The sequence below is a fragment of the Syngnathus scovelli genome, chromosome 20 (genome assembly GCF_024217435.2).
Source record: "Syngnathus scovelli strain Florida chromosome 20, RoL_Ssco_1.2, whole genome shotgun sequence".
Classification (NCBI taxonomy): Eukaryota; Metazoa; Chordata; class Actinopteri; order Syngnathiformes; family Syngnathidae; genus Syngnathus; species Syngnathus scovelli.
In genome coordinates this window covers 1,755,854-1,776,526 of record NC_090866.1, presented here as the reverse complement: position 1 = coordinate 1,776,526, position 20,673 = coordinate 1,755,854, and the positions used below count along the sequence as shown (strand labels likewise).

Below are 20,673 nucleotides of genomic sequence, written 5' to 3'. Positions count from 1 at the left end.
TTTTTTTGATTGGTGGATTGTTCTATCAGGAACCTTGAGTTGAGAATAATATATGAATGTTGTGTGGAGAGCGTGGATAAATTGGGACCAATGTGATCGAAAGACTCCTTTTTGGAGACTGTGTGATATGCAAATGAGCAAGGATGACTGATTGCCTGAATGAAAGGAAAATGCAGGTTGAATGGTTTCAGTTGTTGGAGACTACTATGGAAAATTAGTAGAAAACCTTTGAAGAAAGAGTGATTTTGAGTAAGTTAAATGCTAAGAAAAAAAAAGTTGCTTTTGGATTGATAACTAGAGACAAAAAACTGGAGAAGCAGTAACACATGCAGAAGATGTGTGAACTGGGAAATTGAGAAACGTTTTGGAAAGAAAGTCAAGTTAAATTATGATAGAATCATACGTAGTAAAGAACACATGCTCCCAAAAAGTTTGTCAAGGTGTGAGGCATGGGCGTCGCCAAGCCTCAGAAGGAGGGAGAGAGTAGGACAGATAGTGAAAGATAGTAATGATACAACACTTTACGACATATGGATTCTCTAATACATTTGGCGTCATACCATTGAGTTAAAATTTTCTTAAGCTTTTCAAACTTTTGCTTGAAGCAATCGGAAGATGATTGAAAAGTGACTAAAGAAGCTATGGGGAAGTGGTGTAGCTGTTAGAAGGGCTTATGCGCTTCCCTGACTAATCAACATTTGTTTAACTGATAAGAAAAGGAACCATCTGCTACAGGACTTACGGTCCATTCCTCTAGTAACCAAGATCAGAGAATCTCCTTTAAAACAGGAGGCAGTAAATGGGATAGCCCCTGTCATAAATGGTCTTCGGTCAGGAGGAATCATTAGGAAGTGTTTAAACTCTTCTCGTAAACACTCCTATTTGCCCAGTTCAAAAGGACAATAAAATTGACTAGCGAATGATACAAGATTTGCAAAAAGCAGATGAAGAATAGTCCTTGGCAGATAGCGTGATCAGAGCACTCAAACTGAAAGATGTGTCAAATGCAAATTTACTGCTGCCTGATCTTTCTTCCCCACAGGTCAACAACCGCTCCAAGCCGGGAGACTGGGACGACATGAAGGTCCTCAAAAAGGACAAACTGGGCCAGCCATGGTGGGAGGGGCCATTCCAAGTCTTGCTGACTACCCCCACTGCACTGAACATTGCTGGAAGGCCCAGCTGGATTCACCCACTGGAAGTTACAGAGAATGCTGGACCCCATTTTCGGAGTGGTGGGGAAGTCTGACTACAAAGGGGCCTCATCGTTTAGGGTGGGGCGTCTCAATGTTGGTGAAGAATTCAACGATCCCCACTCTGACAGGCAATGGGATATACCGGTGTCTCTGCAATCCTAGTAGCAACGGGGGTCCACATGCCAGGTGGATCCTCTGCTGCGTTGTGGTTGAAGCGTGCTATGGTCTATGGCAGGGGTGGGCAATTCCGGTCCTCAAGGGCCGGTGTCCTGCATGTTTTCTATGTCACCCTGTTGCAACACACCTGATTCAAATGGTCAGATAATTAGAAAGTTCTGCAGAAGCTGGATAACAGTCCTGATCATTTGAATCAGGTGTGTTGCAGCAGGGGGACCTATAAATCATGCAGGACACCGGCCCTCGAGGACCGGAATTGCCCACCCCTGGTCTATGGGCTCATCTGAATAGACCAATTGACAATGTCAACCATGGAAAAAGATGGTCACATGATGAGATTTTTGAAGACTGATCATGGTACCCCAGATGCCCATACAAAACCAACACTTGGTATCAGCATGTAAAGTTGCTTCTTCCTTTTCGAGCATTCTTTATTGATTTATTTACTTATGTATTATTATTATTATTTATTTCTGTATTTTTTTCTGTTTGTTGGTTTATATTTTGTTTGTTTGTTGTATGGACTTATATGTGGCACTTTAGAGTGTGATTTGTTTTGTTTTTTCTTTTTTGTTTTGGATGTTCGAAATAAAATAAAATAAAAAGTATATTATGATAATAAGTTCACTGTGAGATCCCACTCACAGGAGGGATGCTATGTGTGTTCCAAACTCACCCCCTTCCTCCACGCAAGTTCACCTGGAGGCAAGAACAATGACTGTCACTGAAGTTAAATGCATGACCTCTGTGGGAGAGGTTGGATCTCAACATTGTGCTGTCATAGTCAGTGATGCTACCCCTCCCACCCTGGACTCACAGAAAGGAACCTGTGATCGAACTATTTTGGCTTCATCTCAAAGTAAAGCAAGATGGCGGCGCGTGCACACGCAGCGGCCACTCTCTGTCCCGTCAGTACGGTGATTTGTTCGTCTAATGAGTGTTCGTCCGACAGTCTTGTGTGTTCGTCTCGTCCGTGCTACAAGTACAGCAGGCAGGTTCTGCTTGACATCGGCAGAAGTGGGTTTTGCGGCGTTCTGGACTTTGAAGCGTCGACATTAAAGGCGCTCGGACTGCTACGTCCTGAAACGTCGCCGACCTCACCCGCTATTCCTCCCCCGGTTGGGAGCCGTCGGAAACGGTGTGCGAGGAGGCAGAAGAGGGGCAAGCGCGGAGGCGTCCGGGCCAGGCTGGCGGCCAACCCAGCGCGACCGGCGGTGCCCTCCATTCTTCTGGCGAATGTTCGATCGCTGGACAACAAAATGGATTACGTTCGCCTGCTGAGGTCTACGAACCGGACGGTGCGGAACTGCTGTGTGCTCGTGTTCACCGAGACCTGGTTGAGTGACAACATTCCGGACTCTGCAGTGCATCTGGAGCGGCTAGCGTGCTATCGGGCGGACCGTGCCATTGTACGAGGGGGAAAGTCGCGTGGAGGTGGAATATGCGTCTACATCCGAGAAGAATGGTGCCGGGACTCTGTGGTGGTATGTAAGCACTGCTCGCCGCTTGTGGAGTTTGTGATCATTAAGTGCCGTCCTTTTTATCTGCCGAGGGAATTTACCGCGATTCTGCTAGTCGCGGTATACATCCCGCCTTCCAACATCGAAGGAGACAGGATCGCGGCGCTTGGTGAACTGTACCAGGCTGTCAGTGAACAGCAAACAGCGCACCCTGACGGTTTCACCATCTTCGCTGGAGACTTCAATCATGCCAACCTGAAGTCTGTTTTCCCGAGGCTTCACCAGCATGTTCCCTTTCCGACACGTGGAGACAGCTTCCTGGACCTAGTCTACTCGGCGCAAAAGGGAGCTTTCAAAGCCACCCCCCTCCCCCATCTGGGGCTTTCTGACCATCTCACCGTTTTGCTTTTGCCCGCATACAGACAATTGGTAAAGGCATCCAGGCCGGTTCGGAGGCAGGTTCGAGTGTGGCCTGAGGGTGCCTCCGATGCACTTCGTGACTGCTTCGACACCACTGACTGGGACTTATTTAAGCAGGCAGCCACCTACAACGATTGGACGGACATAGAGGAGTACACTGACTCTGTTACCTCTCACATCACAAAGTGCATCGATGATGTGACTTGCTCAAAATCCGTCGTCACTCGCGCAAACTGGAAGCCGTGGCTGACGGGGGCTGTCCTCAGACTGTTGAGGGCCAGGGACAAGGCTTTCAGAGCGGGGGATGAGGCTGGCTTGAGGACAGCGAGGGCCGACCTGTCCCGAGGCATCAAAGAAGCGAAGAAGGCGTTCTCGTGCAAGGTCTCCACCCACTTCAAGGACAGCAAGGACGCACGTAGCCTTTGGCGGGGCATTCAGACCATCACGGACTACAAGCCCGCGCCGAGGAGCTGTGAGGGCGACGTCCGTCTGCTGAACGATCTGAACCGCTTCTTTGCTCGCTTCGATGCCCAGAACAGCACTTGCCCACTGAAGTCCACTCCCCCCCCACACGAGCAGCCCCTGCGCCTCTCTGCCGACGGTGTGAGGAGGGCGTTTGCCGCTATTGACACCCGTAAGGCGGCGGGCCCTGACAACATCCCGGGTCGAGCGCTGAAGGACTGTGCCGGGGAGCTGTCGGGTGTCTTCACGGACATCTTTAACGTTTCCCTGCAGCAGGCCATCGTCCCCTCGTGTTTCAAGGCTGCCACCATCGTTCCTGTGCCAAAGAAACCTGCACCGTCCTGCTTCAATGACTACCGCCCTGTGGCACTGACGCCCATCATCATGAAGTGCTTTGAGCGGCTGGTCATGGAGCACATCAAGTCCGTTCTCCCCCCCACCATTGACCCTTTCCAGTTTGCGTACCGTGCCAAGCGGTCCTCTGAGGATGCCATCTGCTCTGCCCTCCACTCGGCCCTCACCCACCTGGAGAGAAAGGACTCATATGTGAGGTTGCTGTTTGTGGACTTCAGCTCTGCCTTCAACACCATTGTGCCGCAGCGACTCATCTGCAAACTCGACGAGCTGGGCCTCAGTACCTCCCTCTGCAACTGGATACTGGACTTCCTCTGTCAGAGGCCTCAGGTGGTGCGTGTTGGCGACAAAATCTCCGCCAGCATCACGCTGAGCACGGGAGCCCCCCAGGGCTGCGTGCTCAGTCCATTGCTCTTCACCCTGCTGACGCATGACTGCACTGCGACCTACAGCGACAACCGCATAGTGAAGTTTGCTGACGACACGACTCTGGTGGGTCTCATCACGAAGGGCGACGAGACTCGGTACAGGTCGGAAGTTGACCTTCTGACCACGTGGTGCAGGGACAACAACCTCCTGCTGAACGTCAATAAGACCAAGGAAATGATTGTTGACTTCCGGAAGGGTCACACAACACACCTGCCGCTGATCATCGACGGTGCTGTGGTGGAGAGGGTGAGCTGCACCAAGTTCCTGGGGGTGCACATCAGTGAGGACCTCTCCTGGTCCGAAAACACCTCGTCACTGGCGAAGAAAGCTCAGCGCCGCTTGTACTTCCTGCGGAAGCTCAGGCGTGCATGTGCTCCTCAGGCAGTCCTGTCTACATTCTACCGTGGCACCATTGAGAGCGTCCTCACCAGTTGCATCGCTGTCTGGGGTGGTAACTGCACTGAACAGAACTTGAAGGCCCTGCAGCGCATAGTGAATACGGCTGGTAAGATTATTGGTGCTTCGCTACCCTCCCTGAAGGACATTTACACCTCCCATGTCGCCCGCAAGGCAACCTCGATTGCCAGAGATGTGAGTCACCCGGCTCACTCTTTGTTTGACCTTCTGCCCTCTGGGAAGAGGTACAGGAGCCTGCGCTCCCGCACCACCAGACTCGCCAACAGCTTCTTTCTCCAGGCTGTTAGGGCCCTGAACTCGCTACCCCCTTCTGCGTAGCGTGCGGCACTGTTGCGCTATTTTCGGGAATGTCTGCTGTACGCGCACTTGCTCCTTTTTTTTCTGCTCCTCCTATTTATTTATTTATTTATTTATTTATTTATTTATTTATTTATTTATTTATTTATTTATTGTTGTGTTATTTATTCATTATTTATTCAGCACGCTTTTGTTATACTTGTTTACTTGTTTGTCTGTTGTGAGCCATGTCTTGTCACCGTGGGATAGGGGGGAACGAAATTTCGGTTTCTTTGTGTGTCTTTGGCATGTGGAGAAATTGACAATAAAGCTGACTTTGACTTTTGACTTTGACTTTGAAGTGACTGTTGAAAGACGATAGATGCCACAAGTGGCCTAAACAAAAAGGTTACCTGGAATGGACTACACCTGTTTCATCCAAGAAAATGAAACCCACGAATGCATTAACGACTGCTCTCCAGGAGGAAACTGGATGGGAGCTTTGGACATCATCGCTGAGTGCCAGGATGGGTGCACCATCGGACGGGACCAACTTCATTCAGAATGGCTCGTGGCTTTGTGGTCACAAGAGTTGTCCGATGCTGCCCGACAACTGGACACGGGTGTGTGCACCAGTGTGGGGGACCGACCACACCTACAGGATACAACATCAGCTGACGACAGCACACAACTCTTCTGGACGTAGACACAGAGCTGTTGCAGCCTTTGAGCCACATTACCCCGTCTGAGGTGCGAATGTCCCTGACAGCCACAAAGTGTGGTCCGTCGGAGACAAAGTCATTCATACGCCTGTTCCTTGGATCGGAGTTAGAAAACAATCACTCTTCATCGAGACACTGAACTATCGTTTCCAATCTTTTCTGAATCTCTCTCGCTGCAAATCAATGATGGACAAAACAGAGATTCAGGCTATTGGACTAATGGTCTTGCAAAACAGGATGGTTCTGGACTTGATGACCGCAGTGCAAGGTGGCGTGTGCCACATCATTGGGACTTCCTGTTGCACATACATTCCAGGTGTTAATGACACTCATCAACGACGCTGTGAACTCACTGAAGAACTTACAGCAGGGCATGTCAAAAGACAAAGTCCCACATCAATGGGATTTCTTTTCATGACTATTCTCTGGGGCCTGGTGGCAACTGCTGTTGAAACTTGTGACTCCTATGTTTGTTGTGCTGGTATTATTGTGCTAGTTTACGACCTGTGTTATCATGTTTGAAATCAGCTGTATCAAGATCTGTGTCTTCTACCGTAGCTGAAGTGCGAATGCAACATCTCAGGTATGTTGAATGTGATGATTTTAATGCGCTGCGGACAGAAGATTGTGATAATGTTGATTAGCTGAACGTTTTTCACGGAAACCTGATAATCTGACCGTCGGAAATGCCTCACAAGTGATGAATATGTTGATGTACTGTTTCTATCTTTTTGTTTTTATTTTTCTATCTTCATTATATTTTCTTGCTTATGTTTGTTAATCGGGGTGACATAATCATATGATAAACAGGAGGGATATGTTAGGGTGGATAAATTAGTTTGATCCCATAATTATGTTGGAATGTAACCTGTAATAATTAACCTAGCTTGTCCTGTCAGCTGCAGAGGAAGCAATCAAAGTTGTTCTGTTTACACATCATTAAACACCCCCTGTTAGAGCCATAAGTAGGAAATGTTTAAGTTAATTGTATTGTGGTTTGTTTTTTTTATTTTGTAAAATTGAGTTAAGACGATTGACATTTGTTTAGGCATTTTTATTGTGAAAATTTGTTTTATTTTGAAAGGTTTACTTCCTGTCAGGCTGTATTGCATTAGAACAAACCATTGAGGGATCGTTTAGACAGTTGGACTACGTAGACACGGAGAAAAACAGTTTTTGACCGTGTAGATTGTGCACATAGTATATACTGTGTATTTTTTGGAAAGAAAGAAAAAGGAATTGTAAAACTGATTTATCGTAATTTTTGTATTTGTATTTTTTATAGATAAAGACCTTTTTGTTAAATTCACGGTTCGCACGCGTCCTTTACTACAAGTGTCTATGGAATGACACAGATATTGGATCTGTTGCCATAACATTAGTCAAAAACTGTCTCCAGGAGGATAAAAGGACATTCAAGAAAGGAGACGAATGAGAGGAAGCTTTTGGAAGACGAGAGGATGAGAGCCATAGTATCACCGTGAGTAGCTGACCTGCTAACATGCTAATGGCGAAGCTAACCATGCTAACGGAGGGAGCACCTATTCACGCTTAATGAGTCGTTTTGCAAGTTAAGAAGACATTAAAGTAGAAGAATACTGTTACGTTCATGGACTATAAAAGCCCTTTTTGATCGTTTGTTGAAAAAACTTGTTGGATATTGCTGAGATTAAAACATGGAGGAGAAACGATCGTTTGTTGCCGCATCGGACGCAATGCAGGCGAGTGACCACAAGAGGGAGCCAAAGTACGCACAAAAGGCACTCGAGGAGAAACTCCAAAGGCTTATCGGACAAAGAAGGGCAAAAATGGCTCATATTACGGCTAAAATGAAGGAAATGGACAACATAAAGAATAATGAAGAGCATGTTGATAAAATGGAGTCAGAAACACTTCAAAGTTTTTACAAGCTGCATGAAGAGTTCATATTGCTAAACAACAATATTGTACAGATGTTACCTGAAGATGAAGCTGACTTCCAGCGTGACTGGTACGAGTCAAAGGCAGCTACTATTAAGCAGTTTTTGCATGAGACTGAAGGTTGGATTCAAGAACGTAAAAGAAGTGTTCACAATGAAGAGGAGGTTGCTCCATATGACAGTATTTCTGTAATAGCGGATCTTCGTCGTCAAAGAAGTAAGAGCAGATCGAGTTCCAGGACTGAAAGTTCTTCAGTTGTGTCAAACACGAGTTCAGTGGCTCGCATGAAAGAGGAGGCTAAAAGAGCAGCTCTTCTAGCACGAGCTGAATCGCTAAAAAAGAAAAAGGCAATTCAACTGCAGGAAGCAAAGTTGAAGGCTGAGTTGGAGGAGCTAGAGATTGAAACTGCAATAGCAGCCTCTACTGCTAAGCTCAAAGTTTTCCAGAACCACGAGGATCCCCAAGATGCAATGAATGAATATGTGAAATACAGGCTGGAACAACCTTTGGCAAGTCTTCCAAGATCCCAACCTGTACTTGAAGTCCAGGCTCAGATGACAGCAGATGCTGAAGAGAAGGAAGATCATCCGATGTATGATGTGTCTGCTAGTATCACAAAACATTCATCTCATGCATATTTGTGCCATCCGGATCACTCAGATGGGGCCCCATCTATACGTCCTCAGGAGCCCACATCTACAGGTGACAGGATTTATGAGGTGATGTGTTAGGGTTTTCCAGGTTATCTTTATCGTAGGATTATGTTGGAATGCAACATTGTGAGTGTTTACTGAGTGTTTGTCTGGCAGTTTTGTGTGTATTCGTCTCGTGTGATACGTCGTGCTACTAGTGCGGCGGGCATGTTCTGCTCAACATCGGCGGAAGTGGGTTTTATGGTGTGGAGAGATTTGCTGCGTCCTGAGCTCGGACTGCTCCGTCCTGGAGCATTGTTGGGATGCGTCGGCAGCGGGTCTGCGAGGCAGCGGAAGAGGGGCCAGCGCGGAGACGTCGGGCCAGGCTTGCGGCCAACCCAGCTCGCCCATCCGTGCCTTCCATTCTCCTGGCGTACGTTCGTTCGCGGGACGACAAGATGGGTTGCGTTCGCCTGATAGGATCCACGAACCGGACAGTGCGTGCCTGCTGTGTGCTCGTGTTCACAGTGGCCTGGTTGACTGTCATCTTACCGGACTCTGCTGTGCATCGGGAGCGGCTAGCGTGCTATCACGCTTATTGTTCATTGATGTTGACTTCTTATGTTATTTTTCCTGTGTTGTTTACTTGTATGTGCGTTGTGAACTCTGTCTTGTCACCCTGGGATAGTGAGAAACGTAATTTCGATCTCTTTGTGTGTCTTGACATGCGGAGGAATTGACAATAAAGGAGACTTTGACTTTGACTTTGACTTTATCTCAAGGTCGTAAAACATCCCCTGACATGTTTAGACTAGAGGACAAGGGCTTTAGCCAGCCTACCCATACCCCCACTCTGTTTCTCTTAATAAATATCCACGTGCAGGAAGGAGGGCAGATTTCATTCCTGTAGCGAGTGATCTCTCCACCTGGTAAAGAAAGACCTGGGAAGGAAATTCTTCGCTGGGCCAGCATCTTAGGTCTGCCTTCGTCTGACAGAGCTGGATTGACGGGACCCGGCAGTGCAACGAACCAGGGGACAAGTAAGTTAAAGGCCTGAAATTGTGTTGTGTTGTTAAACGCGTAACACATAGAGGTGCACGGGAGCCAGCTTGGGTTCAAGTCCCAGTGGAAGAAACAGGCTAAGAAAGGCAGAGCTTCTTTTTTGTTCATCGAAGAAGTGTGTAGACTCTTCTTTGTCTGTTTTTCCGAGCTGAGGGATCTGGCTTGGGTTAAAGTCCCAGTGGAAGGAACGTGCTAAGAAACACGGAGCTTCTTTTTTGTTAATCAAAGAAGGGCGTAGATTTTTCTTTGTATGTTTTTCCAAGCCAAAGAATAGCTTGGGTTCAAGTCCCAGTGGAAGAAACGGGCTAAGAAAAACAGAGCTTCTTTTTCTTAATTGAAGAAGGGCGTAGATTTTTTCTTTTGTCCGTTTTTCCAAAGCTGTTTGGGAGGGTTTTACACCCATCCCTGGATAGGCCTAAAAAAGCGCTGGAGTTTGTGTGATTGAGTGTGTGACTGGTAGTATAAATTGACTAAGAAGCAGTTCTAGCGTTGATCCATGGCAATAAAACAGGCTAGTAATTTGTTGAAAGGTCAATTTAAACCTGCATTGAGGATCCTCAAAGAAAAAAAAATTGAAAAAAATTGTAAAACCTTAAACTACTAAAATTAAGATGGGAAATAAGAACGGTAAATCTCTTGCTCTGCTCTTCTTTAAAACGAGAAGTTCATGGCAAGTAGATTTCTTAATTGTATGCAATACATGCTGAAGTGGAAGAAAATGTATGGAGTACAAGGAAATTTGAAATGTGGAAGAAGTGGTAGAAGTGCTAGAGTGTGGTTGAAAGCTTCACAAGAAAGAAGAGAACAAATCCAAAAGACAAAAGATAGAAAGTTGAAAAGTGATGAGGCCGCCATTCAATTGAGATTTGAAAAAGAATTCTGGGTACATAGTGGCATCCCATTCAATGATACAGCTGAGAGTGCTTATCAACAACAGCTTAAAAATGCGTGTTAGAGATTTGCTCACTCCAACTTATTTTGCAAGAACCAAACAGGAGACAAGCAAGTTCTTTTAGACACCTGCAGGTGGAGAGTCCATTCGTCGCTGTCTGAACAGCGATTATCGAATGAAGTCTGACTCAGGCCTCTTGCAGGACCATTTTTATTGAGAGAAACAGAGTGGGGGTGAGAGTGGGGGTCAGAGTAGACAAATGGCCGAAGCCCCTGGCTGATCAAAGCACAGCAGGGGGTCCTTCACGATGTTGTGTGAACAAAACAACTTTGATTGCTTCCTCTGCAGCTAGTCAATCAGTTCAAAAGATCTTAGCACTTTGTTCTACTCCTTTTGTTAAGACAGGACAGGCGAGGGTAATTATTACAGGTTACATTCCAACATAATCCTACGATAAAGATAACCTGGAAAACCCTAACAATGCGCTCCTCACTAATTTCCGCCCTAAAATAGGCAACTGGGTGAGGAAACATTTGGTGGAAGTGGATGTTGCAAGTGTGACAACAACTATGCAATGGGCCAGACATGCTGAAAAAGTGATCAAAAAAGGCAAAAGTTCTGATGTATTTCATCTAGATAATGATGATGATGAACTAGATGAAGATACAACAGTCTTCTTCCAAGGGTCCCAGCTAGGCAGAGGGAGAGGTAGAGGCCAACAAGGTCGCAGGCCGCCATATAATTCAAAACCCCCACGAGATTCTGACAACTGTTGGAACTGTGGGAGACGAGGACACTTCGCACGAGAGTGTCGTTTTGCAAAACAATATCAATCAAAGGGTGGAGGAAGGAGCAGAGGAAAAGCCAAATTTTTAGCATGACAAGCTTCCTCCTCTTTGACCGCTTATGCTCATACAGAGAAAGAAAGAATAGATGCCCATATGACAGCAAAACATGTCATTGTCAGATTATTAGAATTTTTTTTTTAGATTATTAGAAGTCCTGTCCATCCAAGAAGTATGACAATGCTGTTTGTATGCCCAAATTACAAATGACTAGAGCTCAAATTGTGTTACACTGAAGTTAAAATATGCAAATCAAGTGGTAAAGAAATGCAACTTGCTTCTAGAAGATAAATAAATAAAATTAGAATGTGCTGTCCTCGTGTGCATGGGAGGGACCAGCTCATGATCGACCACAGGAAATGGCCAGCCTGTGACGAATCATTGGTGCTGGGAACTACCTTTTGCATGAGAGAGCTGTGCATGTGTGTGCGTATATGTTAAAATGATGAACATTGGCTAAAGTTTTAGTATAAAATTTTTTTTGCTAGACTGTGGTCTATCCAATTTGCACCGCAGAACAGAAATGATTTTGAAAGATAAAAATGAGAGGAAAACGAGAGAAATCTGTTTGCAAGCAGAAACTAATCCACACTAGTGCATGTTAAGTGTCGAGCCCACATGAGAAATTCGAAGAAAAAAAAATGACAGAACATGCTTTCAGGAATTGGAAGAAGCTAAATTGTGAATTTAAGATTTTGCAATGCTACATTTAATAGGAATAATTGATTGGTTGTGTTATAAGATTATACACAATTCTAAATGCAAGATGAATCTGAGAGATTGAGTTCTTCAAATTTAAAAACAAAGAAAAAATTCAGATTAATTTGCCAGTTGGTTGTTATAGTTAAGTTTTTTTGAATTGGTGGATTGTTCTACCAGGAAACCTGAGTTAAAAATGATATATGAATGTTGTGTGGTGAGCTTGGATGAATTGGGACCAATGTGATAGAAAGACTCCTTTTTGGAGACTGCGTGTGAGATGCAAATGAACATGGATGAATGATAGACTGAATGAAAAGAAATTACAGGTTGAATGGTTGAAGTTGTTGGCGACTACTATGGAAAATTAGTAGAGCGACTTTAATGAAAGAATGATTTTGAGCAGGTTGAATGTTAGAAAGAAACACGTAGCTTTTGGATTGATAATTAACTAGAGAAAAAAAACTGGAGAACCAGTAACACATGTAGAAGATGTGTGAACTGAGAAATTGAGAAGCGTTTTGGAAAGAAAGTCAAATTAAATGATGATGGAATCGTATGTAGTAAAGAACGCATTCTCCCAAAAAGTTTGTCAAGGTGTGAGGCATGGGCGTTGCCAAGCCTCAAAAGGGGGGGAGTGAGTAGGACAGATAGTGGAAGATAGTAATAATACAACACTTTATGACAATTAATTTTCGAATACATTTGGTGTTATATTGTGGTAAATTTTTTGTTCTGGTGTAGATAGGTTAGCAACACGAGAGATTTAGAGGTTCAAAAGAAAGACAGAAAACATTTTTGATTTGGACAATTGCAGGCTAACAGGAACATGAGAACGATAAGAACTACGAGGTGGGATCCAATTTCATTGGGGAGATTGAGAATTCACAGCACCATACTCTAAGTCACATTTTTGAGCAAGCATGACAATAACATGTGAGAGGTCAAGACATACAGATCAGGGCTTGATGTGGAAAGCAGACCTCGATGAGTTGATTTTCAATAATGATACTGAAGACAACATACTGTCCGATTAAATTGGAACTATAGATAAAATGTAGCTCAAAAATAGGATGAGTTGCAGGATTTACGATATAAAAACGAGACCGCTGTTATTAGAAGAATTTGAAGTTTGGTAAACAAACATTACCAGCAAATTGATGGAAGCAGCTACATTTGGAGATAGTCTTACAAGTTTGATGTCCCAGCCTGTCATTCTCAGTGTCAGGGCCCCTGAAACCCAATCCGAGTCTTCGCCTGCAGCCGTGAACAACTACAAAATGGTGCCTGGCTCTGAAGCACCTTTGACCTTTGGCGAAGGACAAGAAAAGACTGCTGTTGTGCTTGGAGGAGGACAAGTACACTCCGGAGGACAGACAACATCCTCGGGGACGAGAAAAGACAGTGAAAAGCGGAGGAACTCACAATGATGAAAATTGACTCATTTGAACAATGGACTCATTCAAGAGTGATGGATGGGGTCGCTCTGAAGCAACAACAAAAGAACACCAACTTGATAGGGTGAAGTGCGGCAAAAAGATATGGACTTGGAGTGTCCGACAACCAAATCGCACTCCTTGCTACGGCGTTCCCAAATTTGGTGAAGCTTGGTTCAAAGTGGAAGGGAGGTTCATTGTGCACTGAGTTTGACAGAACTGAGGAGATTTGATGAATAAATAAATAAAAATTTGAAAAATACGTAGGGCTACAGATTATAATCAGAGATTGAACGGATTTGGATAAAACAAATAGGCTAAAACGGTAGGAAACAAGAGCAAGATCTGATATTTTGGCTCATCAAGCTTAAAACGTAGAGGTCGAGTTATATAAATTTTAGAACAGGACATTTGGCAGTCAGGAGGAAGCTAGGTTGCTCAATGTACCTACTCAATACAATAGTAAGGTTTTTTTATACCACAGTGGAGGTTGGATGGTCAGAAAGTTAGGTACGTTCAATTTTTGACATTCACACAGTCATGCATAGGAGCCACACGGCGACAGTTAACAAGACAATGACTGCAATAGGGGCCACCTACGACTGCACCGACATGAAAAAGTAGAAGTGAGAGAGCAGAGTATGGGATTATATGCTAAAACGTCTGCTATACATTTACCAATAGGAGATTCTATCAAGAGAAGCTACATGAGAGATGGATTAGAATCTCTTTGTCTGCGTGGGTGCGTGTGTGTGTGTGTGTGTGTGTGTGTGTGTGTGTGTGTGTGTGTGTGTGTGTGTGTGTGTGTGTGTGTGTGTGTGTGTGTGTGTGAACTGGATGGGAGCTTTGGACATCACCGCTGTGTGCCAGGATGAGAGAGCCGTTTTCAAGGTGTAAGGGTTCTACTACCAACATGGCTGCACCATCGGACGGGACCTACTTCATTCAGAAGTTCAGAGGCACTGCCTCACCTGCATCCTATGAGTGCACGTGCCTGTTCAGTACGGATCATGGTTTTGTGGTCACAGGAGTTGTCCGATGCTGCCTGCCAACTGGACACGAGTGTGTGCGCCGGTGTGTGTGACAGACCTCACCTACAGACTAGAACATCATCAGCTGACGAAAACACGGGCACATATAGAACTTCTTAGACGTGACAGTTGTGATAATGATAATGAGACGTGGATTGCGTAGATGCTGTTCTGTTGAGCATGTATTACGGAAACTTGTTGATTTGACCATCGAAAATCCTTCACAAGTGATGGATACAATGATGTACTGTTTCTGTGTTTTTATTTTTATTTTTTATTGATAGCATTCTGGTCGCCTGTGGCAACGGGGCCGTGTAAGAATTTTCCTGCTAATGACATCTGGCCAGCAGGTTTTTCGCTTACACAATAAGTTTGATCTGGGGTGTTGAGGTAATGCCTCAATTTCACTGGAAAGTGTTGCTATCATTGTTTGTTGTTTTTATTTTTACTATTCTTCTTTCTTCATTATACATATATATATGTTTTTCTTTCTTACTTGTCTTTGTTGTTTGGGGTGACATAATCATATGATAAAACAGGAGGGAGATGTTAGGGTTTTCCAGGTTATTTTTATCGTAGGATTATGTTGGAATGCAACAGGTAATAAATACCTTACCTTGTCCTCCTTATCTCAAGGTCGTAAAACATCCCCTGACATGTTTAGACTAGAGGACAAGGGCTTTAGCCAGCCTACCCATACCCCCACTCTGTTTCTCTTAATAAATATCCACGTGCAGGAAGGAGGGCAGATTTCATTCCTGTAGCGAGTGATCTCTCCACCTGCAGGTGTCTAAAAGAACTTGCTTGTCTCCTGTTTGGTTCTTCCAAAATAAGTTGGAGTGAGCAAATCTCTAACATGATGCATCATCAAAACCTAATCACTGAAATGTTGGTCAAGCAGCAAAGCCTATCCCTGCTGCCCAAGAGAGACATTCCTGTGTTCTCAGGTGATCCACTCAAGTATAAATCTTTTCTCAGAGCATTTGACAATGCTATTGACAATAAGACACAAAATGAGAAAGATAAACTCTTCTTTCTGGAGCAATATACACATGGAGAGCCACAAGATCTGGTGAGAAGCTGTGAACACATGACCCCAGAGAAAGGTTACAGAGAAGCCAGACAACTGCTTCATAAGCAATATGGCGATAATTTAAAAATAGCCATGGCTTACATCGAGAAGGCTTTAAAATGGCCACAAATAAAGACAGATGAGGTTAAGAGCTTAAACGCTTATTCTCTCTTCCTGATTGGTTGCCGAAACACGATGCAAGATGTTGACTACATGGAAGAAATGGACAACCCAACAAACATGAGAGTCATTCTGTCCAAATTGCCATACAAGATGAGGGCGCGATGGCGTAATGTGACATTTGAAATGCAGGAGAATAAAGGAAGAAGAGCAAGGTTCACAGATCTGGTAGATTACATTGACAGACAAACAAAGATCGTCTCAGATCCATTGTTTGGTGATCTACAGGAAGTCAGTCTATCTACAAAACAAAAAGAAAGGAGCAGTTTTGTGAAGAGAGCAAAGGAAAGTACACCAAGAAGTAGCAGTTTTGCCACAAGTGTTGACAGAAAAGCAGGAATTTTCACAGTCAAACCAAGTCACAAAGACTGATAACGGCAAACTAGCTCAGAATAACTGTTTGTACTGTGACAAAAATCACGGACTTGGGAACTGTGAAAAGTTCCAGAAGCTAGCACACAAGGACAAGATTGAATATTTGAAATTCAAAGGTTTGTGTTTTGGATGCCTGGTTCAAGGTCATTTGAGTAAAGATTGTTCAAGAAGACTGACATGTCAGTTATGGTCACGGAAACATCCAAGCATCCTACATGTACAACGAGAAGAAAAGACATCACCGAAAAATGAAAGAAACGCCACTTCTGAACCTCAGACCACTAGTGCTGTAAGCCAGGAGATGTGTGGATATACTGGGGCCGGGAGCAACGAAGAAGTTTTGGCCATTGTTCCAGTAAACCTCAAGTCCAAGAAAGATAATTGAGACATACGCCTTCATAGATCCTGGCAGTTCGGCGACGTTTTGCACAGAGAAGATCATGAGAACACTGAACTTAAGAGGCAGAAAGACGGACATTTTGCTCCGAACTATGGGACAGGAGAAGCTTGTCCGTAGTCACATCCTGTCAGAACTGGAAGTCAGTGGATTTGAAGAGGAAAAATACATTGATCTACCTTCAGTGTTCACTCAACATGAAATTCCTGTCAAAAAGGCGAACATTCCTGATCAGAAAGACCTCCGGAAGTGGACATATTTGGATGAGGTGAACCTTCCAAGTATCAAGGCAGAAATTGGCCTGTTAGTTGGTTCTAATGCTCACAAAGCAATAGAACCATGGAAAGTCATCAATAGCCAAGGAGATGGTCCATACGCAGTGAAAGCGTCGATTGGATGGATTGTCAATGGTCCTGTAAAGGGGGAAGAGGACGTTCAACAGTGTGAGAATGAGTTACCGAGGTTAACTGCGAACAGGATATCAGTGGCAAACCTTGAGGAATTGCTGATACAGCAATATAATTTGGATTTCACAGAGCGTAGCTGTGAAGACAAAACAGAGATGTCACAAGATGATCAACAGTTCATGAAGGATGTGGAACAGTCTTGTCAGTTCTTCGACGGACATTACTGTATAAGTCTCCCATTTAAGAACAAGCCTCAGAAGATGCCCAATAACCGCAGTCTAGTTGAGCAGAGAGCCGTCAATCTCGAGAAGAAACTCGTAAAAAACCCAGATTTTCATGCTGACTATAAAGTCTTCATGCATGACATCATAGCAAAGGGTTACGCTGAAAAGGTGCCTGCAAACAGTCAGTGCAACGATGGAGAAGTGTGGTACATCCCACATCACGGGGTGTATCACCCAAGGAAGAAGAAAATCAGAGTTGTTTTTGACTGCAATGCAACATATCAGGGAGTTTCACTGAATAACCAGTTACTCCAAGGCCCAGACCTCACAAATACCTTGATTGGAGTTTTGACAAGGTTTAGAGAGGAGAAGGTTGCATTGATGGCTGACATAGAGACAATGATTTACCAAGTCAGGGTACCCTCAAAGGACTCTGATTTTCTGCGTTTTCTATGGTGGCCTGATGGAGATTTGAACGGAAAACTGGAGGAGTATAGAATGACAGTACATATTTTTGGAGCCACTTCGTCTCCAAGTTGTGCTAGTTTTGCCTTAAGAAAGACAGCCGAATACAAAGAAGATGAGACAACAGAAGCCTCTAAAGCAATCAAGAGGAAGTTTTACATGGACGACTGTTTGGCAGCGGTGGCTTCAGAGGACCAAGCAATAGCACTTTCACAATCTCTGAAAGCTCTATGCTTGCAGGGTGGATTCAACTTGACAAAATGGGTCAGTAACAGCAGAAAGGTTCTGTTAGATAAATTGTATATATATGTTATCATGCGTTCCCTACTGAGTACTTATTAATAAAATTATTGCACAGAATGCTTGCTGTTTCGCCTTGCAGACGTCCACCAGAACACAACAAGTCATACGATGCTGTCTGGAGCTTCCTGACCTTCTACACCTCTGGGAATCCAAGAAAGCTGTTGATAGCTCAAACTATTTTGTTGATGTCTGCACATGGCATTTTGTCCTTGCACTCTTTTCGATTTTCATGACATCTTGTCTACGACTTCTTTTGTTTATAGAATCTCGTTTCTTTTCTCATGAGACAAAGCCCACGCTTTCCCCCACCTCAGGGGCTAGTCTCACATTGTGGGTAGGGCATTTCTAAATAAAAAGAGCGAGGAGTGTTAACGGACCTTTAGTGTATTTCGGGACTGCTGTAAGTCTGATTGCACTCCTCGCGAGAAAAGACTAGACATTCTGCCTCACTGGTTTTGTCTGCTGATCCTTTTGCTGATTTTGAACCTAACAGATTTTTGGGGGCTCGTTCCGGGGTCTCAATAGACCTATTTCGGGGTTCCGGCCGACTTTTCGACGCAGGAAAAGTCCTTGGCCAAGACATATAGATAGAGAAACCCTTTTCACGGGGCTGTCTCGATCAGTCGGTTGGACGCCGGGGTGGTTGACGAGATCATCCGAGGAGAAGGCCCAGCAGACTGTGAGTACGAATCTTGATTCTGTTGAAAGTAATGAAAGTGCAGTGACAAGAGGTCACTTAAAACCTTGACAATTCTAGACCCTATCAAGTGCAATTAGAAACAGTTAAATTCCGCTGGGATGATGGAGTCCCCTGACTTAGTCAGTTAAATTCCATGGGAGGGCGGACTCCTCTGTTTTCTAAAGAAGTACAGGTAATTTGGAGCAGTTAAATTCCGCTGAGGTGCCGTGGGGCCTCCTAGTTAACCTTCCTAATGTGTTAGCTTTCTGCTGCCATCTGGGGTGTTTTTTCTTAACTCTTGTTTAGCTGGTTTGGCTTCTTTATCCATGAAAAGATAGGTTTTATATCTACTTTAAGAAAAAGGCAAAAATAAGTTTTTCTTACACAATAGGAAGGTTAAAGAGTTTAGAGTTTGTTAAAATCCACGGGAGGGGCGGCTCCCCTGCTTGCCTGTGAGACGATAAGGATGCGCATTGTGTGTGTGTGTATGGTTTGACTGAGAGTGATCTCATTTGAGCTCTCCTTTATGTAAACAGTGGTTTTGTGTAAAAGCAGAGGAAAGGAGACTTACCACTCATTGAATATTTTACCACTGTCCGGTGAATAAAGTTGGCTTTAGGACACTGTAGGTGCCATTCGAATTGCCAACTCCGAAATTTAGAGAAATAAACCATGGGAAAATCAAATAGCAAACAAAAGCCGCTACCCCGACATGAATTGAAATGCAAGGGGTCGGCACCGACAATATAAAATATCTTGACAAATGCATATTTTGGACAGAGGGGATTGCATTATGGCGGCGGTGGCGAGGCTCTCCGCACTTCAGTTGCTCCCCCCACCCTTGTTATCAGCTGGGAAGATTGTCATGTCTATGTTGTGGGCCCGTGTGTTTGTTTCTGTGTATGTTTGTCTTTGTGTATCAGTTCGTTATAAAGGTTGGAATTGCGTTAAATTGGTGCACGAAAGCGGTGTGCTAGACAATGGTTTATCAGATTTGCATTGTTAAATGTAAAAATTAGAAATGATAGAATAATCTGAGGGTTGTGGTCAGAAACTCGTCCAACGAGGAGAGTGCCCAGCCCTCATAAAAATGTGAGAGTAGGAGAGAACATACATTGTAGTATTGGATACAATTAAATTATTGATTCGTTATGACATAAGACTATACAAGGACACATGTAAGGACAAGTCAAAGATTTGAATCACTTAGAGTTAAAAACAACATTGCAAGGGGGGCACTTTTTATCAAAAGAACACCAAGTAAAGTATTAAGTAGTGGGCATTCGTGATTGGGATTGAATTAAGGATAAAATTAGGTCAATGATTAGAAATCAATGGTGCTCTACACAATAAGGCTTAAATTTTAATGGGGAAATATTTGGAGTACTGTGTTGGTCTACATAGGTCATGGGCCTAGTTTATTTGGTTTTGATTGTGGTTTGGGTTTATTTTGTTTATTGTTATTCTCTTATCCCCTGCATTGCAAATGTCTTCTTGATGCAGATAGGTTAACAGCCAGATCAGGCTGGGACTTTAGTGAGGAGATAATTTGTCGATTGATGGGGGTTAGTAATTGTCCAAATTCTAGTCACATGTTTTGAGGGACCACAGCAACAACATTATATTTAATTTCCAGGCCATTATTTAGTATATGACGGTGTCTAGATAAGTAGACTGTTCTATCAAAAAATGTGACAGTGAAGGAGGAGGTTTGATTTGTAATCTGACATTTGGGTCCCGTTTTGAAGAGCATAGATTGTATTTGTTTGTTTATTTTTTAAGATATGTTTAACAGTTTATCTCGGTGCAGTAAGGATATAGAAATTTTGCAAGACTTAAAATTAAAAATTAAAAAGCAAAATTACATTCTCATTTTCCCAGATGTGAGGGAAATTGAAAGATAAGGAAGACGAAGAAAAGATAAAAAAGAACTTGCTGTTGCACAGACAGGAAGATGATGACACAGTGTCAGCGCGAGCTCGCTTAAGAACCGCAGCTGAGAATGTGATGAGTGAAGATGAGAAAAATGATAAAATTACAAAGACAGATGTTGTGGCACGGCAAAGCGAACCATCCCTTCCGTCTTTGTACCCCAAATTAAACAACTCATTGCTTCCTATAATTTGAGAGGTGATGAAGTA

At 44.0% G+C, this 20,673-nt stretch overlaps 2 long non-coding RNA genes across 2 annotated transcripts in view; both read left to right on the top strand.

The window, feature by feature from the left end:
• Positions 1-20,673, top strand: part of LOC137839769 (uncharacterized) — a 203,226-nt gene that overhangs the window by 10,753 nt on the left and 171,800 nt on the right. The gene's annotated exons all lie outside the window — the stretch shown is intronic.
• LOC137839776 (uncharacterized) lies at positions 6,080-20,152 on the top strand. Its single transcript, XR_011085984.1, has 3 exons — positions 6,080-7,393; positions 9,349-9,505; positions 17,909-20,152. It is a non-coding gene; the product is annotated as an uncharacterized lncRNA (long non-coding RNA).